Source organism: Aythya ferina, assembly GCF_964211825.1.
Source record: "Aythya ferina genome assembly, chromosome: Z".
NCBI lineage: Eukaryota > Metazoa > Chordata > Aves > Anseriformes > Anatidae > Aythya > Aythya ferina.
In genome coordinates this window covers 75,001,267-75,010,094 of record NC_140299.1, presented here as the reverse complement: position 1 = coordinate 75,010,094, position 8,828 = coordinate 75,001,267, and the positions used below count along the sequence as shown (strand labels likewise).

Sequence of the window (8,828 nt, the reverse complement as noted above, 5' to 3'; positions counted from 1 at the left end):
TCACTGCTACACTTTGAGTGTGTTTACACAAGTGTATATAACATGTGTAAGAGAAATATACCTTCTCTGTGTTAGGGAACAGCAGATGTGGTCCACAAAGTACTCACCATGCCAAAAGAGTTAAATGGTGTGAGTTCTTTGTCAAAAGACCACCAGATCAGTCAGTGCCATGAGGCAGGGAATTCATCTGGAGCAGGTACCTACAACTGATCTGTCTCAGTTACAGACAAGCCTCCCACAAGCCCTCAGAGCTGACCACTGAAATCAGAGATAGTTCCAGTCTGGAGAAAAAAAAAAAAAAAAAAGCGCATCAACACTAAACCTCTGGTTTCACTGTGGCAAACCTTATGTTATATTATCAATTTTTGACTGAAAAAGACTTCACAGTGAATTTCCCTTTAGGCATGAGTTTTTCTTTCTGTTTTTGTCCAGAGGGTAACTATGGCAACCCTAGGAAAAACTATCACCACCAACAAAAATAACAGTTTATTATTGCATTTTTGCTGGTGTTCATCCCATAAAAAGGAAAATAATTTGCTGTTTCTGTTACATCACTTTGTAGCATGCAATTTTTTAAACAGGTCTTTTATATTTATGGTATGGCTTGGCACTGGCTGCCTCTGAGTTCCCATTACACCAGTACATGCAAGAGTGCTCCAACACAGCTTGGAATTTTCCCCAAGTAGTGAAACTGGATGACAGGAGAGCAGCCACATGTGAAGGGGTGAGGAGCTCTGTTTTTTCTTGTAGTTGTTGTTGTTTGTTTGTTTGTTGGTTTTTACAATTTTATGAAAAAATGGAAAATCAGAACTTCAGAATCTTTTGCTATCTGCCTTCATAAGGTCAAGAGCATGAATTATGGTTCTTACTACTTGTACACAGATAAAAGACTCATGACCTTGTACATCTGGAGGCAGTCTGAAAGCAGAGATCAGTTACATCCTTCTTACAGGCTCTTTGGCTTTAATTTTGCAATTTGAGCAAACGTTAAAACTTTTTATATTTTTAAAATAGTTGTTGGTTTGGACAGATCTTGTCGTACTGATCTTCTGAGTAGGAAGACCTCCTGCTTCTCTGTGGAGTTGCCTATGCCTGGCTTGCAGCACAGTGAGAGAAGCTGATGTCTCAGATCTACAAGTGCAAAGACAGATTTAAGGGACAACTGCAGGACAAGAGCAAAACACAGCAAATTATATTTTCTTGGTGGAAGAGGAAAGTAAATTTATTTTTTTTTGGGTGGGGGGGAGTGTGGAGGGTGGTAGGGAGTAAGCAAACTGAACTGTTACACACAGACAAAACAAACAGGCCTACGTGCCATACCCACTCTGTGGCAGATGAGGTGGGGGCTGCAGTAATGAGTCTTTCTCAGCAAAATGAAGGTTGCTTTTCACTAGGCATGCACTGAGTATTAATACTCTGAATTGATACTGCTGCCGCTTGGGAGTGATGAAACTGGAACTGAGCTTTTCAGCTGAGCATGAGCTTCTCAAATGACAGTTCCTTCTGCAGAGAGACAATTTAACCAGGCTGCCAATGAGGGGAGGTTTTGTATGAACCTGGGAAACTTATCAGCAGTAGCAGTTGTTACTGCTGCAAGGCAAAACTGATTGAGTTTGAAGAAGGAAATGAGAATCTGCAGGTTTTAAGCAACCACTGCAAAGTCAGACTACCCTTGTCTTTTATCACAAAGTGAGCAATATTTACCTCTATTTACTGAGCCAGAAAAAGTGATGCAGGTACTACAGTTTACTGAAGCTGTGCACAGCCCATATTGCTGAAATGCAGTCAGACTACTGCTCACTCTAAATATGCATTGCATGCTTTGCATTTGCAAAGTCTCCTGTGATGTTTTGGCAGTTTAAAGCGAGCCCACCAAATTGTGAAGTTTCCAAAGCAGCACAAAAAGCTGTTTGAGTCAAGAGATCCCCAAAACCAGGAATAATATATTGGTGAGGGTGCCTGGCTGATGACTCTTGAAAACATAGGGTCTTAAGACAAGTTTTTCCAGTGGTTTTCACATCAAAACATCCCTGCAATACACCCCTGGAAAAGACAGTTGTGTAATCTCTCACAGGTTAAACAAATCTACCTGTCTTCAAAGAATTTTTGACCTGCAGGCAGCCATCACAGAGAAGAGGAAAACATTCCCATTTATCATCAGCATCCCTCAGGAGCCTTGCTGCCATTTTCTGTGGCAATGTCTGGGGCCTGGACGCTCTGCATCTTTCCAGCTGAGTGCTGAAATGAATTACAGTCCTTTCAAATTGTTGCTCAGGATGTGCCATGCATACAGATTGTGTGAATTCCTTGGCTTTCATTTGTGTCCTGAGTAATGGTCTGCTCTTGAATCTTGTTAATAAATCAGAGATGACACTCATTCCACTGAACCTTGCACACAGTGGGACTGTCAGTGAGCAGGAGAAAAAAAGGTCCTATCGTGCTCTCCAGAGATCACATGAAATAAAAATACCGTGGAAGAAATTTAGGACATGGTAGAAAAGTAATACAGATCTTGTCCTGGGAAGAGGAAAATGTACAGCCTGAATCCAGCTTTTTGGTTTATGACATATCTTGCAATCTCACCCACAGACTGGCTGTGTATATCCAGCTATGAAGCAGATTGCTATTACTTTTTAATCTAGTTGTAATTCATTTGGGTGGATTTTAAAAATTGCTTTCTTTTGTGTGCCTTGTAAAGTGGAGAGCATGCCCATTCCAAAATAATGTAATGGTGAGGCACGGGAAACAGAAGGTTATACATAGTGATATTTCCAAATTTACAGCTGGTTAGGGCTGCCATATTTTACAGGGATACCCAGCAAATCAGGTTAAAGAGAAAATAAAAATCTTCCTTCCCTTTTCTGTACTTAACTCTTCAGCAGTCACTCAAGAGAAGAAATATTTGGTCAGAAGTTCATATGCTGTTCATCCTGCTAGAAAAAAAAAAAAAAATATATATATATATATATATAATATATATATATATATATATGTGTGTATATATATATTAGTAACACTGAAAGGTTTTTGGATGGTGATATGGTGAAATGGTGCTGGCAGGAGTCTGATCTTCAATTGCCAGACACTTTTTCAGAAGAACCTTCACCTTTGAAGGTGGAAGTCCTTCAGTCTCTCTCTGCAGGCTGTTCCACCTTCTACATACCTACAACTGAACTACTATTTTCTGCTTTTTGATTCCATGGAATTTCTACAGGAATTAAGGAGTGAACAGTGCAAAACACAACACTTAAAACATTATCAAGAACGTTGCTTTTTTAAAATATGGGAAAAAGAGTGATGCTATAACACTGCCTAGGATCTGGCCCTAACCCCAAAGAAAACAGGCAAGGGTGTTGTACAGGTACCTTCTTTCTCTCTTAGATGCTGAGCAGAAAAATCTGTAGTTAGATGTAGTTAACAAATTAATGGAAATATAAGTTCCACTGATTTGTGGATCAGGTGTCCGGTTAATATGGTCCCCATGACCAAAAATAAATAAGGGCTTTTGAGAATGTTCACATTTGATTGTTTCATTCTGGCAGCAGTATGGGTGAAACCTATGCAATAAGGTCCTGATTCCCATTCTGACCTCCACAGAAGTGTGCTTGATTTTAACCCTAGTGTGAAGCAAGCATTAGCATCATCTGTGAATAATTTTCAAACTGATATCCACATGTGAAGAATGACTCTTTTCAAACAACATCTAATGGGAGTAACAAGGGCAAATATTTCAAGGAACATTGTTTTTCTTATATGAAATTAAGAAATAGGTGGCTAGGTTTGTCTTCTTCCTGTCTCTTTTCATTAAGCTAGAATTTCCTGAGCAGCTATTTAAAATCTTATTGATGTGTATATTTGAAACACATATCCAAAATTTAAAAACATATTAAAATGAATACAACATACATGTTCATACAAATGAACATATCTTAAATACACTTTTATTTAAGAAGTGGCTTATATTTTTAAGTTTGATCTGAATTAATTTCTTTTCTCTGGATGTAGGTGAGAATTGTAAATCAGAACTCAAGATTTATTGGATTCACACTTTACAAATAGATGTCTTATATTTTTAATTTAAGTGTTAGAGACATGTGGAAAAGTTTCAGTAGATACAAGAAATCTTCTGCTAATCAAAGAAATAATGCTTCTTTATTGCTTATGGAGCCAAAATGCTTTAAATTCTTCCTCCTGAGGTGTTACTTCACTGATAAGGTGATAGGTGGTACATCACAATCTCTCACCTCTCAAGTATACAAATTTAAGTCACCGTGTTTAAATGCAATGATTTTTAATGGAAACTTTCATTTAACAGGTGCCTTGAAGCTTGCCAGACTCTGTTCTTGTCTACAAGGGAAAATCTTCCCAAACTGCATTTCCCCCAGGTTCTCATTGCACAGCATTAAATGAAAACAACCTCTTCAGGATCCTGCCTGAGGGAGGCTGGGTCACATCAGAGCTTCCTTCACACACTCAGTGCTGGCTGCATGTATGGGATGAGTGGTGTAAATGGAGTTTGAGATGACAGCTCCATTTCTTGGTTGATTCTGAGGTCTCAGACCTTTTTTCTAAATTTGGTGGGAGGAGATTTTGAAAATTTTCACCAGGCAGCCTGGTTCAGTAAAAAAATCTGTTTTCATTTCATGTATCTTTAGCTGATGTACTTGTTGAAAAAATTGTTCAAACTTGGTTAATTTCCATAGAATATTTCTGCTTTGAGAAAAGATGATATACTGATGCATACACAGTTCACATTAGCTGCCTCAGAACCTGCAGCATTTAATTCCAGCAGCTGGAAAGAGCAGTCCCCAGAATTCAGCTGCTCTAAGAGGATGGATAAAGAGAAGAGATTGCTAGGTAATGGAGCTCTTAGCTAAGAGCAATTAACACCTTGACCTGCCTCCAGAAATGGACAGCAGAGTGAGCTATATGCTATTAAAAGAGTAATCAGAGGAAAGGCTGTTCTGCTATTTTCTGCTGCAAAGTGATATTCAAGCAATCCCTAGCACAAGTCCCAGCAATTCAGGCTGGATGTGACAAGGACAGGGACCACCACGGTGACTCCCCCAAGCCACAGGCTGGTGGAGTTCAGAAAAGGTGCTGCAACTAGCAGTTAGTGTGGCTCACTGATGCTGCCTGTCTATAAACAGTTTTCCTATAGAAGGCTCAGAGAGGGCTACAGACTCTACTTCTGGATGTTTTTCCAGCATTATTTGAAAGGAGCTTGCTTTTGTTTCAGAACCAGATTTCTCAGGCTGAGAACCTTGCTGGGAAAGGAGTGAGATGCCATCCTTGTGTCTGGGCAGAAGTGAGCACAGAGAACAGCTAACGGTGAGCACCAGTGACTTGCAATCTCCCCATCTTGGGCCCCCTTTTCCCAACCTGCTCCACTGAGCAGTTAGCAGCATGCAGAGGGCACATAGATCATGAATACTTCACACTTTTTTTGCTTTGCCTCATTAGCCTCTCCTTGCAGATGTGCCTTGTGGTCTCTGCTCTCTGGTTTGCCAAGTCCATTATCCCCACAGGTGTGAGGCTGATGCAATGTCAGGACCCAAGGTCCAATCAGTAGCAAGGCTGAGCAGTTACTCCTGAAAGGCGCATGAACACAAGATACAGAGAGCTTCTGCTGGAATATATGAGTTCCCAGGACCCACCACCCTGAGCCACTTGCTGATCAGGTCCAGACCTATGGTCACAGCAGCAACAGACTCTCAGCCCTCTGCTCTCTCAGCCTTACTCCTCAAACTACCCTGTTGAAGTCCACGAGCAAATCATGCATGCACACGTACACACATACCCCAGCAGTGGAAACCACATATTTGTTCAGGATACACACAGTTTGGTCTCTGTTGCTGCTGGCTCCACAGACATGTGGGTCCCTATGACTTGTAGCTCCTGGAGGTGAGCCCCAAGCCCTTCCCCAGCCTTTGGGAAAATAACACACAATTTAATTTCTTCTTCTTCTTCTCTATTTTTTTCCCCAAATTGGTTTCATTACAGAAGAGAAAGTGCATATGTCCTGACGAGTTTATGAGTAAAGCATGTTTTTAGGAAAATTGGGAACAGAAGGCCTGTTTTGCTTAAAATATGGTTCTTGATCCTATACACCCATGAATGGAAATAATTTTGCCAGTCCTATTTCATAGTTCTTAGATCCCTTGAAGTCAACGATGTATTTATAGCTATAAAGTGTGGATTGTTGGCAGTATTAATTAGATTGAAAGGAAGCCTGTTTTTCTTCCCTCTAGGAAGGGTGATTTACTGTCTTGGAATACTCAGTGCTTGGCCTGAAACACAATCAGTCTGGATGCACCTCTACCTTTCATGTGGATGGGCCAGTTCGCCCTCACAGAGCCTGAGGAGGTGGAAGAGCAACATGGGGCTGCTTTTCAGTCATTGCCATGGCACACCTGGAAAAAGCAAAAAGAGGAGCAAACAAAGATCATAAGTCAACTGTTCCCTTCTCTTCATCTCTTTCTCTTAAAGTAAAAATGTCAGGAAGTATGTAATGCCTAAAAGGGTGTGTTGTACCCATGAGACTGAAAAAAAAAAAAGACTTTGACGTTCTTGAAAAGACCTTCCCCAAAATCACATTGCTTCTGCCTTCTTTATCAGATGCATCATGATAGTCTTGTCCCATGTCACCACTGCTCCTTCCTCTTGTTCAACCTCTAGAGCCCAGCCTTCATTCATTTCTGTGTGAGGGGTGTAGATCTTATTTATCTGTTTCCATCTTTATGACTTTTGGGAGGTTCAAAATTTGGTCCAAATAAGGAGAGGGTAGAAAAAAACATTTTCTCACTGCCTCAGCACATTTTGAGCTCCTGTTGCAAAGCCTGAGATCATGACTGCATTATTTGATCTGCACGTGTGTTCTGCATTGGAGCCTGTGCCCTCACCAGCTCAGGTCTCAAGACATATTGAAAGGAATTCTCTAGTACAAGAGATAGGCCTATTTGACCTATGTGACATAACTGTCAAACTTATTTTTACACTAGTATAAATCCCCTAAGGATTCATAATCATATAATAAAGAATAGAATTGAATCCCAGTAACTTTAGAGTGAGAAGTAATATTTTCCACAGCTTCTATTGAAATTGAGCAGAGTTTCCCTACTGACATCCCACGTCTTAAAACTCTTACTGAAATCTGAATAGGATCCAAAGTCTGCCAGCAGGATTCACCCTCCTCAGGACGATAGCAGAGCACAATTGCTTTGTGTGATGTTCTCTGTAGCACCTTCCACATCATTGTCAGAAATCAGTGGCCTTACAAATCATGTCATACATATTAAATTTGGCATTGCTATTTTGATCCCTTAAATCTTGGCCTGCAGATTGTTTTCACAGATCTGGAAAATAAGTATCTTTTTTTTTTTGTTTTATTTCCCATCTGGATAGTTATGCATAAAAAGGGAACCAGAGAAAAGATCTGCTGTTTTGAGATGTTTTACTTGAAGTTGTAAAATTCAAACCAAGTTTTGCAGCCACCCACAAGCTTGCATGAGAAACTACACAATACCAAAACAATTGCATCATTGTGGCCTTTTCCCCTGTCCTTAAAAGGTTTTCATATAAGTTACAAGTAAGGACAGGAGATTTTTCTCTTACTTCCTAGACTGACCACAGCTGTTTTGAAGTAAACACTAAGTGTCTCTGAATTTCCTAGTCCTACTACCGTGTTTACTGCTGTTGCTGTTGACCTTGGATAAACAATGATAATGGTAGAAGTCAGAGAGAAGGTTTTCAAGTGCATGCAGCAAAGACTTAGATTTGTGTCTCTGGAAAACACCAGCAAAATGAGGACTTTGCCATTTGCTGTAATGTCATGCTGAGTGCTTCTGAAAATCTCACTTGAAAACCCTCATGTCAAATTCTGCCCTCGCTTATCTCCAGTGATTGCACTCAAAGTGAGTGCTGGACAGCAGAGCAGGACAAGTGCTTGAAGAAAGTTCCTTGTGTTGCTGTATTAACTCTTGAGTATCCTGCATTTGCATCATCCTATTATAGCACTGCTTCCCAGCATCATGCAGAACATTTAGTAAGTGAGCAAAAATAGACGCGAACACAAGCCAATGAAAATATAGCAGGCACTACCCGAAGAGCTGCTCTAACTCAGAAAGAGTGTGAGACATTAAGCTCTAGCTAGTTTGTGCCTGTACTTAAACAGCTCTCATTCCCACATGGAAACTACTTGTATATAATTTTAAAGCCTCCATCTCACAAACCTAGAAAAACAACAATATATTTATCTGAAGTGTTAGGCAACAGTTCTACAAGGGTCAGGTAAAGTGAGATGAAAAATGCAGACACAAAAGGTAGTTCTCACTGAACGTTAGGTGTATCAAGTTTTGTGTTGTTTGTAGATCCACCTTAATTCTGCAAGGGTGTGTTTTGTGTGGCTTTGGGAAAGCTCTCTCTGCAGGGATTACTGAGGGATAACATTTTGCAGAAGGCTCTTCTGCACCACTACAACCATGGCTGTGATTCTGTGTTTTTCCCTGAGATTCTTGGTTATTGGTTTGTACGAGTTATTGTTTACATTAATGACTCAGAAACTTTTTTTTTTTTTTTTTTTTACAACTATCTTTATTTGCATGTAAATAAGTGTATTCACTTACAAACAAGAGTATTCTTCAGTTACTTTTCTGAATTCATTTTTTGAATGAATTTTTATTTCAGTGAAGAGAAACAATGACATCCCCTCATGAAGAGTACAATTACACATTACACATAGCAAACAATGAATGGAAATGTTCATTTCAATGGAAACTGCACTGGGTCAGAATGGTCAAAGGGAGCAAACAAATCATGAGCTTAAATTG

At 39.9% G+C, this 8,828-nt stretch overlaps 1 long non-coding RNA gene across 1 annotated transcript; it reads left to right on the top strand.

The window, feature by feature from the left end:
• The first annotated feature begins 684 nt into the window (after positions 1-684).
• LOC311427583 lies at positions 685-7,327 on the top strand. Its single transcript, XR_014687443.1, has 3 exons — positions 685-724; positions 5,240-5,331; positions 6,252-7,327. It is a non-coding gene; the product is annotated as an uncharacterized lncRNA (long non-coding RNA).
• The last annotated feature ends 1,501 nt before the right edge of the window (positions 7,328-8,828 follow it).